This window comes from Macaca mulatta, chromosome 1, assembly GCF_049350105.2.
Source record: "Macaca mulatta isolate MMU2019108-1 chromosome 1, T2T-MMU8v2.0, whole genome shotgun sequence".
Taxonomy (NCBI): Eukaryota; Metazoa; Chordata; class Mammalia; order Primates; family Cercopithecidae; genus Macaca; species Macaca mulatta.
Window position 1 is genome coordinate 181326367 of NC_133406.1, and position 16347 is coordinate 181342713.

Below are 16347 nucleotides of genomic sequence, written 5' to 3' on the forward strand. Positions count from 1 at the left end.
CACTGGCCCATCCAGCCCAGCATCCAAACTCTGACAAGGATAAGTTGTTCTTGATAGGAACAAACTATCTATGACACTAACATAAAAAATAATCTGCTCTTTAAGGGAGAAGGCAAAGGGAGCTGGGGCATCTTCACAAATTGTCTTTGAAGGGGAACTCTGAGGTAATCCTTGTCAAATACACTATTCTTCCCTTAAGGGTTCTCTAGAATTAGTGTTATCTGTGTTTTATCAATATGTACCTTCATATGAATCCAAATATTTCTTAGACATACTTATATTTTGAGCCAACCCTCATCTTACATCAATAAATTTCTTATGAACATTTACTCTGTGCAAGATGTGGTGCCAGTGACTTATTAGATGGCCTTGCTAATCTTTTCTGCAACTTTTAGATGGGAAACCAAGGTTCTGAGCAGTTAGGTCACCTGCCAGGTCAAAGAGTCAGTGAATAACAGAGAAGGATTTCAACCCTATGCTCTTTCTATGTCACATGACAATTTTTTAAAGATCCTGAAAATAGCCTTATTCAAATGTCAAAGTTGCCACATAATTCTACAATCCCAACATTTGGTTAACTAGATTGAGTTTGATCCGTCTAAGTCACTATTTATTTTATTTATTTTATTTATTTAATTATTTATTTATTTATTTATTTATTTATTTTTGAGACAGGGTCTCACTCTACCACCCAGGCCAGAGTGCAGTGATGTAATTATAGCTCATTGTAGCCTCAGCCCCCTGGGCTCAAGCGATTCTCCCACCTCAGCCTCACGAGTAGCTGGGACTACAGATATGCACCATCATGACACAGTAATTTTAAATTTTTTATAGAAATGGGGTTTTACCATGTTGACCAGGATCGTCTCGAATTCCTGGGCTCAAGCTATCCTCCCACCTCGGCCTCCCAAAGTTCTGAGATTACAGGCATGAGCCACCATGTTTGGCCTCATTCTTCATTTTAAAGACTTTGTCTTCTTCTCAATTTTTGTCTTGCAATATCCAGTCAGTAACCGAGTCCTTTCTTAATCTCTCTCCCATAGCCTGTTCAGCAGAATCCAAGCTACTCAGCTCTCCAGCCTAGTCTGCAATGGATTTCAGTGTAGCTCAGCCCCAAATCTAGATGGTTAAGGGACTGGTAATATATTTAGCCTGAACAATTTTTATTTGGTTTTCCTATCCTTCCTAAGTCCACTCTATACATGTCACTGTATATTCCTCCCCGACTACATATCCATTCTCCACCTTCTCTCCCTGCTATCTGTCCTGGGGACAATAGTCTGGATCTCCAAGACTCTCTAATCCTCTGTCTTTTAGTGGGGTTTGAGCAATGGAGAGCTCTAGCTGAAGCCTCAAAGGAAGGAGGAGAGTAAGGTCAGGGCTCCTTTCTCATAGAGTTGGCCTAGGCCAGCTGCTTCTTTTGGGCTAAAATACCTCTCCAGGCAGCGTTCTCCACACGATTTCTCCTTTTGGGTTCTGGTAACCAGTCCTTCCCTCACCCTTTTGGGTCTAAGGATGTAACAGTCTTCTTGTTCAGGCATTCAGGCTGCCCTCACTTTACTCAATAGTTCTTTTATTGAAAATTATCCTAATTTAGGTATATCTTATGTTTTTCCCTCTGATATACTTCCTTCACCATGCTCTTAGCACCCTGAAGTGGTAAAAGTTCCCCTTTATTATTGGTACCTGAGTACCTCAAAAATCCCTTCCTCACATCTTCAAATAGTCCTTTCTTTACATTTTCCTCAAAAATTCTAGTTGAATGCTTCCAATTTCAGCCAAGATGCATTAACAGGAACCATATTTACCTCCCAGCTTAAAACAATGGGGGAAAAAATAGAAAACGAAGATTCTCATGACATTGGACATGAGGCAACAGAGTAATAACACAGAGATGGGAAAAAATGAAATAAGTCCTTCAATGGTTCCAGTTTAATCCCTGGGAAATGTCTGCAGATGGTGGCACAAGAAGGACAAACACAGGCCAAGCCCAGCAGTCTCCCTGAGTTGAGGAGACAGCGCCGAAAGTCTGTGGCGAACAAAAAGGCTAGAATCTTGGGCAAGAGAGGAGAGAGCTGCAGAGAAGAATTCCAGAGAATTGCAAAGGTACTCCCCAAGTATTCAGGAGAGTACTAATCATCCATACTAATGCATGCATATGTGAAAACAATCTGAGGCAGAAGCACCAAAAAGGATTAGAGTGAACAAATCAGTGGGCTTCACATAAGGCCAGGAAGAGTTCTATTCATAACAGCCAGAGTAGAAAGCCCTATAACTCACAGGGAATTGGGTAGAGTATAAATTCTACCAAACATTTAAAGAATTAATATAATTCTTCTTGAACTCTTACAAAAAATTAAAGAGGAAGGAATACTTCCAAACTCATTTTATGAGGCCAGCATTACCATTACCCTTAAACTAAAGCTAGACAAGGACATTATGAGAAAAGATAATCACAGGCCAATATCCACAATGAACACAGATGCAAAAATCCCCAATAAAATACTAGCAAACCCAATTCAACAGCACATTAAAAAGATCATTCACCATAATCAAGTGAATTGATTACAATTGCATTACAACTATCCTTGTAATGCAAGGATGACTCAACATATGCAAATCAATAAATGTGATACACTACATTCACGGAACAAAGGATAAAAATACTGTATCTCAATAGATTCTGCAAAAACATTTGACAAAATTCAACACACTTTCACAATAAAAAATATCAACAAATTAGATATAGAAGGAATCCACCTCAACATTATACAGACCATATATGACAAGCCCAAAGCCAATATGATACTCAACATTAAAAAGCTGAAAGCTTTTCCTTTAAGATCAGGAACAAGAGAGAATGCCCACTCTTACCACTACTATTCAGCACAGCATTGGAAGTCCTAGCTAGAGCAACTACACAAGAAAAATAAATGAAAGGCATCCAAATTGGAAAGGAAGGCATAAAATTGTCTGTTTACAGATGACATGATGTTATATATAGAAAACCACCCAAAGACTCCAAAAAAACTGCTAGAACTAATAAATTAATTCAATAAAGCTGCAGAATACAAAATCAACATACAAAAATCAGCTGCATTTCTATTCACTAACAATGAACTATGCCAAAAAGAAACTAACAATCCCACTTAAAAGGGCATCGAAAAGGAAAAAATAGGAAAAAACTTACCAACGAGGTGAAAGATCTGTCTATTGAAAACTGTAAACCTATGATGAAAGAAACTGAAGAAGACACAAATAAACGGAAAGATATCCACATTCATGGATTGGTAGAAATAATATTGCTAAAATAACCATACTACCCAAAGTGATCTGCAGATTCAAAGTAATTCCTATCAAAATACCACTGGCATTTTTCAAAAAAAATAGAGAAAAACAATCCTCAAATTCATATGGAACCATAAAAAACTCCAAATAGCTAAAGCAATCTTGGGAATGAAGAACAAAGCTGGAGACATCACACTTCCCAATTTCAAATTATATTACAAAGTCATAAAATCATAACAATATGGCGCTGGAATAAAAAGAGACATATACACTAATGGAACCAATAGAAAACGCAGAAATAAACTACTCACATACAATCAACTACTCTTTGACAAAAGCAACAAAAATGCACAATGGGGAAAGGGAAGTCTCTTCAATAAGTGGTGTTGGAAAAACTGGATAGTCACATGCGAAAGAATGAAATTGAACCCTTATACTATACACAAAAATCAACTCAAAATGGATTACAGATGTAAACCTAAGACCTGAAACCTTAAAACTCATAGAAGAAAACAGACAAAAAACTCCTCGACATTGATCTTGGCAATGATTTTTTGGATATGACATCAAAACCATGAGCAATAAAAGCAAAAATAAACAAGTGAGGCTACATCAAAGTTTCTGCACAGTAAAGGAAACAATCGAGAACATGAAAAAGCAACCTCTAAAAGAGAAAATATTTACAAATCATATATCCCAACAAGGGCTTAAAATCCAAAATATATTTTTTAAAATGTATACAACTCAAAATAAGTAACTTGATTTCTTTTAATGGGCAAAGAATTTGAATAGACATTTTCCCAAAGATGACATACAAATGCCTAATAGGTATATGAAAACATGCTCACCCATGACTAATCATCAGCAAAGTATAAATCAAAAGCACAATGAGAAATCACTTCACACCTATTATGATAGCTATTATCAAAAGTCAAAGAATAAGTATTGATGAGAATATGGAGAAAAGGGAATCGTTGTACACTGTTGGTGGGAATGTAAATTGGTGCAGCCATTACGGCAAAAAGTACAGAAGTTCCTCAAAATAACAAAAATAGAACTACCATATGATACAGTAATCTTACTTCTGGATATATATCCCAAAGAAATGAAATCACTACTTAGTGTTATAGCTGTACTCCCATGTTCATTGCAGCATTACTCACAATAACTAAGATATGAAAACAACTTTAATGTCCATAGATGGGTGAATGGATAATGAAAATGTCATACATATATATGCAATGGAATATTATTCTGCCTCAAAAAAGATTCCTGCCGTTTTCCAAAACACGGATGAACTTGGAGTACAACATCCTAAGTGAAATAAGCCAAGAACAGAAAGAAACACTGCATGATATCCCTTATATGTAAAATCTAAGTCAACTCATAAAAACAGAGAGGAGAATGACAGTTACCAGGGACTGAGGAAATGGGGAGAAGTTTCTAACAAACTTTCAGTTATTGGAAAAATTTCTAGAGATCTAATGTACAACATAGTGATTACAGTTGATAATTTACTGTATACTTTAAATGTGCTAAGAGAGTAAATCTTAAGTGTTCTCACCACACAAAAAAGAGTAACTACATGAGGTGATGGATATAATTAGCTTGCTTGTGGTAATCGTTTCATAATGTATATCAAATTGCGTTGCACATCTTGAGTATGTATAATTTTTACTCATCAATCATACCTCAGTAAAGCTGGGGGGGAAAGGAAATGGATAACCTGAACAGTCCTATATCTATGTAATCAAACGACTTTGTATTTAGCCTCCTGCCCCCAAAACAACAACTCCGTGCTCTGATGGCTTCACTAGTGAAACCTACTAAACAGGGGTTTTTTTTTGTTTTTTTTGGTGGTGGTTGTTGGAATTGTGAATGGATTTTTTAAAACTTATTTAATAAGATTCGGTTAAACTTTCAACAAACTGAAGTTCAATTTTATTTAAATACTTTAGATCTACATTTTTTATATTAACAAATTATTTTTTTCTAATCCTCCTTCCTCCTACCCCCAACCCTCAAGTAGATCTCAGTGTCTGTTGCTCCCTCTTTGTGTCCATTTGCTCTCATTGTTTAGCTCTCGCTTGTGAGAACATGCAGTATTTCTGGTTTTCTGTTTCTGTGTTAGCTGGCTCAGGATAATGTTCTCCAGCTTGCTCCATACATGCTGCTGTAAAGGACATGATCTTGTTCTTTTTGTGGCTGGATAGTATTCCATGGTGTAAAGGTACCACATTTTCTTTATCCAATCTACCACTGACAGGCATTTACATTGATTCCATGTCTTTGCTATTGTGAATAGTGTTGCAATAACATTTAAGAAACAAAAATACCAATTCTACATAATCTCTTCCAGAAAAAATCAAAATGGAAGAAATACTTCCTAATTCATTCTATGAGGCCAGATTTACTGAGAGATCGGGTATTTAGATGATATAAGAAAACTGTAGATCAATATCCATCATAAGGATGGATACAAAAATTCTTCAAACTTCAGCTAATAAAATTCAACAATATAAAAAAAGGATAATATGCCCTGACCAATAGGGTTTATCTCAGGAACACAAGATTTAACACTGGAAAAAAAAAATCAATAATGTAATTCAACACATTAAGAATCTTTTTTAAAAATACGAATGATCAGCCAGGCACAGTGGCTCACGCCTGTAATCCCAGCACTTTGGGAGGCCGAGGCGAGCAGATGACCTAAGGTCAGGAGTTCAAGACCAGCCTGACCAACAGGAAGAAACCCATCTCTACTGAAAAAAAAAAAAAAAAAAAGGCTGGGTGTGGTGGCGCATGCCTGTAATCCCAGCTGCTCGGGAAGCTAAGGCAAGAGAATCACTTGAACCCAGGAAGTGGAGGTTACAGTGAGCTGAGATCACGCCATTGCACTCCATCCTGGGCAACAAGAGATCACAACAGTCATAGGAAAAACAACAAAATTACAACATCCATTATTCCTTTAAAAAAATTCTCAGTAAGGCAGGAATACAATGAAACTTCCTAAACCTGATAAAGCATGTCTACAAAAGATATACAACTAGCATCATGAATCATACTTAATGATGAAAAAATGAATGCATCTCCCTCAGATCAGGAAGAAGGCAACATGTCAGCTCTCATCAGTTCTATGTAAAGCAATGGTTCTGGCTAGTGGAATACAGCAAGAAAAATAAAAGGCAACCTCATTGGAAACGAAGTAAAACTATCTTTATTTACAGATGACAGGATCACCTAAATAGAAAATCTGATGGCATTTAAAAAAAAGCTCTTAGAAATAATAAGCACGTTAGCAAGATTTCAGGATACACGATCAATATACCAGTAGCAAGAAAACAATCGGAAATTAAATTTTTAAAATACCTAAAATTTTAATATCATTTACAATATCATCAAAAAATAGGAAATATCTACAGATAATTCAACAAAGATGTGTAAGACCTATGTATTGAGAGCTACAAAATATTGCCTAGAGAAATAAGGAAGACTTAAATAAATGAACAGATATAATGTGTCTATGGGTCAGAAGACTTGGTATTTCAAATGTCAATTCTCCCCCTAAATTAATGTATTCATTCAATATAATTCCAGTTAAGATCTAAATAGGCCTTTATTTTGAAATGGACAAAGTGACTATAAAATTCATATGGAAATAAAACCTAGAATAATCAAAACAAATTTTAAAAAGAACAAAATTAAAGGACTTATACTAGCTGATTTCAGTACTTATTACAAAGCTATATTTATCAAGACTATGTGGTATTGGCATTAAAATAGACAAGAGATCAATTGAACAAAATAAAACACAAAATTGCGCCAATGTATACATGGTAAATTGATTTTTGAACAAAGGTGCAAAGGCAATTCAACGAAGATAGGCTTTTCAGCAAATGGTGCTGGAACCACTGGATAGCCATATGCAAAAAAAAACTTGATTCCATATTTCATGTCCTATACAAAAATTATCGTAAAATGATCACAGCTTTAATATAAAACCAAAAATGACAAAACTTCTTTTAAAAATAGGAGGAATATTTGAAACCTTAGGTTAAGCAAAGATATCTTAGATAAAACACAAAAAAAAACATGATCCATAAAAAATCAGATTGGTAACATTTATTTAACCAAAATTATAAATTAGACTTCATCAAAATTAATGCTGATTTCAAAAGACACTCTTAAGAGACAAGCATCAAAATAAGAGAAAATATTTGCAAGTTACATGTGATAAAGAAATTACAATAATAAAGAATTCTCAAAGCTCAATAAAAAGAAAATAAAAGGCTCATTTTTTTAAATGGACAAAAGATTTAAGATACACTTTACCTTAGAGGGTATACAAAGAGGAATTAAAAAGGGTACAAGCAATCTTTGGGGTTATCAGGTATGTTCTTTTGATGGTCATGATGGTTTTCATAGATATATGTATATAACAAAACTTCTCCAATTAGGCACTCTCAATAGGTACAGTTTATTGGATGTCAATTATTCCTCACTAAAGCTGCTACAAAACAGCCCACTCAAGAACACCTACTGATGACTACATTCCTTCTTATCCCTACACTCAATCAGTAATTAATTTCCATTAGATATGAGCTCTAAATTTCTCTTCAAAGAATTCATATGTCAGTATGTTCAATTATTTTCTACTTTTAAACTTAACTTCCTCATAAAGCAACCTTTTTCGATCACCTGCTCCACCCAGACTCACTGATTCATTCCGATTACCTGCTCATTCTCCACCCTGACTCATTCCAATTTCCTGCTCTGCCATAACCATTTTTCTCGCCAAACCACTCACCCTGTCACTCTCTTTAAATTAGCCAACTGGAATTAGTTTAGCCTGTGCAGTCTAACCCTAGCCAACAGGTGAACAACACAGCAGCAGGGGTCACGTGCATCAGGAATAAGAGCCCCTTCCCCTCCCTTATCCAGCTGTGTGCTCACCATTGCTCCATCTGTGAGGGCATACCCTTCTATAGAAGTAAATTGCCTTGCTGAGAAGAAAAAAAGAAAATTTGATATTCAAGTGCTATTTCTTTTGTGGCACCGAAACTTTATAACATTCCTAACCATTCTATTTTCCTAATCTCTCTCCATTCCCATAACTATACACCCTAACACCTCTCTCACCTATATTACTACAATTGTCTCTATCCAGGCTTTACCAATCCAATTCATTCTCCAAACTGCAGCCAGAATTAATTTTCTATAACATAAACCTGAGAGCATCACTGTTTGCCCTGGAGATATATTTCAAACTCCCCTAAGATGATTCACCAGACCCTTCCTGATCTGGCCTTCACCCTCCCCAACCTCCTGTCGGGTGACTTTCCACCTTAGCCTTTCCTGCGCAGCCATACTAATCAACCATGTGCCATGCTTCTGTAGTTCTGCACATGCTGTTCCTGGTTCATAAACTCCCTCGCCCTTTCTCCAGCCCACTGATACTTAGGCTTTGGAACTCAGCTCTAGTAGTCCCTTCTGGGAAGTCCTCCTCAATTGGCTTCCCCATGTTGAGCCATTTGCCCTTCTCTCAACTCCTGGGAGTCTTCTGCATACTTTTCACTGTGCTCATCTCACTATCACATAATCTCCCTCATAAAAGTGGATTGAAGCAAAATGGATGAAAGCTTAAAAGCAGAGACCAAGTCTTACTCATCTGCTCTTTCCCAGAGATACCACCGTTCTGGGCCCAAAGTATGTGGACAAGATGAGTGAACAAATGAATACATGAAGAACTGATTTGGATGATCTCTTACACCACTTGGGTTGATTCTATGTCCCTCCATTATAAAAAGGTGGGCGGGTGAGAGAGTAAGTGATCTCTGTAGCACATTCTGGTAAAAGAATCATTTCAAATCCCCTTGAGGGTGGGGGTAGGGGGGTTCCACTCTGGCTAGGAGATTAAGGGCAAGATTCATTACCTCAAATTGTTTTAAAAACCAGCTGGTAATTGACTGTGATTTAAACTATTTAAATCAATAAGTGAAAGGTTAGGTAAAGGGAACTATTTAAACTAATAAGTGAAAGGTTAGGGAAAGGGAACCAAATTCCAGGAAAAGACAAGGCCCACAGCAAAAACTAACACCGCCTGGAAGGCCCAGCCTCCTCCCAGTAAACTTCTTAATTTCATCCAGAAAGACACAGTTCTCCACCCTCTGGGGTTATGCCCTTCTCCCAGCACACATGTTTTGACTTCCAAATCCAGCCAGGCAGGCTCCCAACCTCCCTCCCCCTCAAAATCGATCTCCAGGCCCAGCTGACCCCCTCTGATCTGTTCCCCAAATCATCCTTAATAACAGCGCTCTGGGCCTCCCACTAGGAGGTCCTCCAAGAGCCAGGCCAGTGGCCATCAGGTCAAGAGCCAAGCATGAGGGCCCCATTAACAGGAGACTCCCAGAAGACCAAGCGGCAGTCATCTGGCTGGAAAATACAGCAAGCAAGTTAAAAAGGAAAAAAATCAGGACATACACGTGGTGGATCACAGAAAAAAAGAGGAAAAGCAAGCAAAAACTATACAAAGCAAAACTCTACCATTTAAATAACAGCCACAACATAAAAGACTCTCCCTTCTTTATGATTTACAATTCAAAAGAATAAGCACCTCACCCCTCCTGGTCTCATACTTTAAAATTTAATCTAAGGATAACTGCTTTTCAGACTTTGGTCACGTCATGACTGACTCTTCAGGGAAGATTTTGTGTTAAGACACAGAAGTGCTTTAGTGGAAAACAGCCCAAGATGAGGGAAATTCACCATTTTGCACCTTATCAATCTTTTTTTTTTATTTTTTTTTTATTTTTTTTTGAGGCGGAGTCTAGCTCTGTCCCCCAGGCTGGAGTGCAGTGGCGCGATCTCAGCTCACTGCAAGCTCAGCCTCCTGGGTTCACGCCATTCTCCAGCCTCAGCCTCCCGAGTAGCTGGGACTAAAGGCGCCCACCACCACGCCCAGCTAATTTTTTGTATTTTTAGCAGAGACGGGGTTTCACCGTGTTAGCCAGGATGGTCTCGATTCTCCTGATCTCGTGATCCGCCCGTCTGGCCCTCCCAAAGTGCTGGGATTACAGGCGTGCGCGTCAATCTTCAAATAAAAAGGAAACGGATAAAAATGGAAAGATATCCCTAGGCCTTCCTACTCAGGACAACTGTAAACAAACAGCATTATCTCATCTAAACTCATCTGTGCCTCAAACATTATCACAAGTGCTGGAAGCGTTTAAAGCTACAAGTAACACTAGCCTAAAAATGCCTTCGGTAGCCAGACGTGAATTAAGGGCTCCTCAAATGCTGGGAAAATGTCCTACAAGGGTAAGCGGAGGAGAGAAAGAGAACTGAATATAGTCAAATGGGCACTGATCGGAGAGGAAGCAGCCCGGGTTCCAGACACCTAACGGGCAGCCTTGGATACAGTCAAGGCCGACCCTTCCCTTCCCTTCCCTCGAGTGGCCGGACGCCTCACCCAGAAGAGGACACAGGGGACTCAACAACGTCTCGGGAGCAACGGCCCGGCGGGTGTGAGACTAAGCGGCCAGAGGAGGAGGATAGGGGAGGAGGAGAAAGGGGAGGAGGAGAAAGGGCAAGAGGAGGCAACTACTGCGGCAAAAGGGAGGGAAGGGCCGGGCTGGAGAAGCCTCTTTCTGGGCGTGCGCGCTGAGAGCCTGCGCGCCAGCAAAAGCCCCCGGCGCCCACGTGGGACCGAGAGGCGGGTCACTTACAGTACTTGTCCAATCTGAAATTACATTTTAGCTAGAGAGATTCCGCACGTAGCCGCACCGAACCCCACGGCGCCTGGGCAGGGCGGTCCCGGGGGCGGCTGCAGCACCGCCTCGCGCACGGCCCCGCCGCGTCAGGCGCGGCCCCTGTAAAGCGCGGCCTGATTGGCCCTTTGAACCGGTCGTAGGATTGGCCGGCACCTCCGCGGGCAGAGCCGGGCAGGGCGCGAGGAGCGCGGACCCAAGACCGGCTAGGCTGCGACTGCTCAGGCTGCGAGTTCCCAGCTCTGGGGTCTCACCTTGCGGAGCTCACCCAGGCGGACTCTCCGCAGCCCCGGATGGCTGTCTGTGTTAGTTTACTAAACACCAGGACTATTGTAGGCGAGTGTAAGCAATAATAAGAATATTGCATGGTTACAATTCTTGATTGCTTGCTTTGTGTCTGGTTCCTTACTCTTTGCAGAAATGTTCTAACCCCGTGGCCAAGCCCCGTACTTCAACGTATGACATTCCGTAAATATGCAAAACAGATGGGTCCCTGCCTTTGAGAAGTTTTACAATTTACTGGGTACTGGACACCCAACTCACTTAATTCTCACATGCCTTCCCTTTCTAATAATCTACATGTTATGTATCCCTGTTCTACAGATGTGGGGAATCCGAAATTTTTAGCTCTTAGTAGGACACACAGCTAGGAAGCAATCAAAGGGAGAATTCCAGCCTGAGCTCCAATCCGAGCTATTTTCACAAAAGGCACGATCCCAGGCTGAGGGAGCTCGAGATTGGGGAGACAAGTTTAGCAGTCGCTGAGTCCAAACATGTCGTTTTCCTAGAAAAGGAAACTGAGATCCAGGAAGGGGAAGTGATTTTCCAAAGACACACCTGTGAAAGATAATAATTTCACTGAACTGATCTTAAGTGGCAGGTGCAGTAAGATTGTCTGCTATCTTCACAACAACCCCAGAAGTAAATGAGTGCTCTTATCTTGGTCTTACAGGTGAGAACAGCCCAGTGAGGCTGAGGCCACACAATTAGCCCCAGTCTTTGCACTGCAACTCTACCAGGGATCCTCGTTGGGCTCATTTTCTTTCTTCTGCACCATGATTGTTCACCTTTTCATTACCAGCAACATATCCAAAGACCTAGCTGTAGACTCGTTGGAATCTGTTACTCAGCAGCTGTGTGAATCAAGGGTTCAATAGGAATAATGATATTAAGATCTATTCATCTTACCTTTTCAGAGCATTATGAAGAATAAGTGTGGTAAGACATATGAAAATGCTTTGTAAAGTGTTAGATGCTTAATACACAGAAGACATTGCTTCCAGATCTGCTTCAACATACCCCAAGAACGGAATAAGTGAAATATGCTGGTTTCATGCACTGTGGCAAGGGGTTCTCATCTTGGCTAGACTTGAATAAGTGGATTTGCTGCCTGGCCTCTATGGATGGCTCTTTCTCTAGGCTTTTGTGTATTTGATTTTTTATTTGCTCCAGCAGCCATATTGAACCATGAAAGGACCTCGGGAATGAAACCCATACACAGCAAAGCAACAAAATGAAAGAGACGTGGGTTCCTAGGGCAGGACGCACCGGACCAATCAACACCCACTGTCCTTCAGACCTCCACATGAAAGAAAAAGTTGCTGTCCTGTGTAAGTCGCTTTTATTTTGTGTTTTCTATTGTATAGGGTCAAACCTAATAACAGATAAATTACACTGTAACAGATACATTACATTGTATCATAGAATTATCAAACAGCAACCTTACAAGGTGATAGATGCAGAAACAGGCCCAAAGAGTAAAAATAATTTGTTCAAAGTTTTTCAGCCAAGTGGCGAAGGTGAGATTCTGATCTGGGTTTGTCTGAAACCAGTTTTCACTATGTTTTTCAGTTGTGATACACTGCCTATTATGAATGAATGAATCCTTTTTTTTATTTTTTCCATTTACTTTCATTTGATTCATTTATTCCAGGGACTGACACACTTTTTCTGTGAAGGACCGATAGTGAATATTTTAGACTTTGTGGGCAATACAGTCTCCCTTGCAGCTACTCAACTTTGTAATGTAAAAGCAGCCATAGACAATAGTAAATGAGTAGGTGTGACTATGTTTCAATAAAACTTTACTTACACAAGCAGGCAACGGACAATGTGGCCCACGAGTCTTAGTTTGCCAACTCCTAATGAAATGGGAAAAGTTCCCTTGTCCCCTTCAAAGGGCATGCAATGGGGGTGTGACTCACTTCTTCAATCCCCGCTGCACAGATCTCTAGGGAAGCATACAGATAGGCAGGCTGTGGAGCTCTGACCCCACAGCAGTGTCTGTGGTGACTGTTTACAGTCAAAGCCCCAGTCGGCATGTGTAACAAGGTGCTTTTTTAGTTTAGCCGTCCATGGGTGGTTGTGTTAGCTCAATTAAACCCCTGCCATATTGCAAGGACAGAGGGCTTTCTGTATCCTGGAGTTCTTGCCTTGCTGTACCAGAAGAATCAGATCACACATGGGCTTGGAGAATGATTACAAGGTTTCATGGAGTGGAAGTAGCTCTCAGCAGGTGGAGGAACCAAAAGGGAGATGGTTTTCCCCTGGAGTAGGGCTGCTTGACGGCCCAGGCTCTCCTCCGACTGCCCCAGTCAAACTCCATGTCATTCTGCCAGTTGGTGGCCTGCTGGTGTCAGTGTGTTCCACTCACCATCCAGCTGCCCGTGTGTTCTTCCGCTGATGTGTTCCCCTCGATGTCCAGCTACCTGTGTGTCTACCTGCTATGGTCTTGTGGTTTTTATAGGCACAGGATGGGGGCGTGGCAGGCCAGGGTGGTCTTGGGAAATGCAATATTTGGGCAGGAAAACAAAAATGCCTGTCCTCACCAAGTCCTTGGGCACACGTAAGCATGTCCCTGTCCCCTTCCCTATCATTTAAAGGGACCACACCCTTCACTTCCCAGCACTTCTGTATCACTAATTTATTATATTCTGATGTTCCATCACAAAAATGCATAGGGGACATATTATAGAAGGTCCCCCACCTTCTGTGACATTGTGAAATTGCAAGCATGCTCATACTGCTGTCTAACATAAGGGTGAATGACAGTTTGGTTCAGAAGATCCCTAAACTGACGGTCATGAGCTCTAGGCCATGAGTTTTTATCTGCCATTGCTATGATTCGAATGTGTCCCCAAGAAAGCATTATTGGAAACTGGAGTCCCCAATGCAATAGTGTTGGGGGGTGAGGCCTAATGAGAGGTGGTTAGGCCATGCAGGCTTTACCCTCATGAATGGATTAATGCCATTGTCACAGGAATGAGTTCATTATAAAAGGACAAGTTTGATTTCCCACGATTTCCCAACTCCTCTTTCTCACCCTCTCACTTTCTGCCATGGGGTGACACAGAAAAAGACACTCCCCAGATGCCAGCAACTTGACATTGGACTTCCCAGCCTTCAGAACTGTGAGAAATAAATTTATTTTCTTTATAAGTTACCCAGCCTCTGGCATTCTGTTATATCAGCACAAAACAGACTAAGACAGCCACTGAAACCAGATCTATGTCCCGGACTACCACCAATTGCCTCAGTTTCTCTATATATATCATAGGAACAAATAATGCAAATGCTATCTATACTTCTCCATGACTACAGGGAGACCAGGAAGGGATGAAATATATAATCACACTTTGAAAATATATAAATGTGGCTGGGCACGGTGGCTCAAGCCTGTAATCCCAGCACTTTGGGAGGCCGAGACGGGTGGATCACAAGGTCAGGAGATCGAGACCATCCTGTCTAACCCGTTGAAACCCCGTCTCTACTAAAAAATACAAAAAACTAGCCAGGCGAGGTGGCAGGCGCCTGTAGTCCCAGCTACTCGGGAGGCTGAGGCAGGAGAATGGCGTGAACCTGAAAGGCGGAGCTTGCAGTGAGCTGAGATCCGGCCACTGCACTCCAGCCTGGGCGACAGAGCGAGACTCCGTCTCAAAAAAAAAAAAAACAAAAAAAAAATAAAATATATAAATGTTATCCAACCATACATCCATTGTTTCACATCAGGCTGGACCATGTAGCTTCCTCTGTACCCTTTAGTTTCCTGCCCTTATCTCTATCACAGATCATATATCAAATGCCTAGTAATTATCAGTGCATCTATATATTCCCTATTCTCCTCCCCAACAATACATAAAAGGTTATTGCGTTGCATTGAATTATAAGACTTGATTACTGGAAAGTCTAGACATCACTCAGGGTCATTGTGGGGCAGCATGGGGATTATGCAGTGTCATTATCCACTAAGCACACTGCAGGTCATACCAGTGAAGTAGCACGTCAGAAGTAAGCAAGACAGAGCTGGGTTGTGAAACTCTGGAACCAGCTGAGCTGGAAGTTGGTGTAATTTCCTTCCTGCTCAGAGATGGTTCCATATAGTAGACAGACGAGTCATGGTGCTTCTCTGGTAACCTGTGGAGGCCCTGTAATGCTCTAACTTCATTCTATGAAAGCTTTTCCTGCATTAGCAACCTGCCCATTACCAGAGAAAAGAGACATTTTCCTAAGATTCTTAGAATCATAGCATAGAAATTGATCTTATTATTCATTTATTCATTCCTACATTTACGTATTCATTCATTCAACAAAGATTTATTGAGTACTGGTCTAGGCATTAAAGAGATAGTGTTGAGATGAACAGACATTTTCCTTGTCCTCATGGAACTTACAGTCAGGAAACAGACATTAAAGAAATAAACACACAAATATATAATTGATTCAAGTGCAAGTAGAAAGGAAAACAGAAAACTATAAGAGAGGGAAGCTGATTTCGATTGAAGTTTAATTTAGAGTGGTGATTTTTGAGGACGTAGATAACATTATGCACATTGTCTCTGGTCTCAATAACTCTATGAAATGCCTATTATCACAACCATTGCACAGATAGGGAAACTGAGGTTTATGGAAATTGGGTGACTGGGCTGGGGAAGCACTACTAGTAAGTTTGGAGCAGGCTGTGCTCTCTCTGGTACTCCATGCTGCATAACAGAAACCCAGAAGGTGAAAATTTTCCCACTTCCCACCTTTGCACATACCATGCCTACTTCCACCTAAAATGCCGCTCCCTTCATTCCTACTGGATTCACATTCTGCCCTCAGCATCTAGTTGAGGATGTACCTCCTCTGTAAAGTTCCTCCTTCTATCTCAATTAATATCTTTTCTTGTAGGATTCCTGCAACAATCATCAAATATTACTCACATCTCATGGAACCTAGGATAGCTTGTCAAGTTAATTCTCTTTTTCACATGCTTGCCCGGATGCTTTTACACAGAGGCCTATAGGCAGTACAA

General features: G+C 40.5%; 1 protein-coding gene and 1 long non-coding RNA gene across 16 annotated transcripts in view; one reads left to right on the forward strand and one right to left on the reverse strand.

Moving 5' to 3' along the window:
• Positions 1 to 16347, reverse strand: part of FGGY (FGGY carbohydrate kinase domain containing) — a 486889-nt gene that overhangs the window by 441644 nt on the left and 28898 nt on the right. For 5 of the 15 annotated variants that reach the window (XM_077988480.1, XM_077988472.1, XM_015140794.3 and 2 more), the window contains exon 1: positions 10757 to 10936. The exons of 1 other annotated variant lie outside the window; for it this stretch is intronic. The gene's annotated coding sequence lies outside the window, so the exon portion shown is untranslated. Of the gene's footprint in view, positions 1 to 7620; positions 7758 to 10756; positions 10937 to 11012; positions 11172 to 16347 lie in introns of those variants that run through there. 9 more of the 15 variants (XM_077988493.1, XM_077988508.1, XM_077988473.1 and 6 more) reach the window with 7 other exon arrangements.
• The window catches only part of LOC144338568 (uncharacterized), a 62038-nt gene continuing 56881 nt past the window's right edge, over positions 11191 to 16347 (forward strand). Inside the window, exons 1-2 of the long non-coding RNA XR_013412803.1 lie at positions 11191 to 11396; positions 12007 to 12664. This is a non-coding gene — a long non-coding RNA (uncharacterized LOC144338568). The remainder of the gene's footprint in view (positions 11397 to 12006; positions 12665 to 16347) is intronic.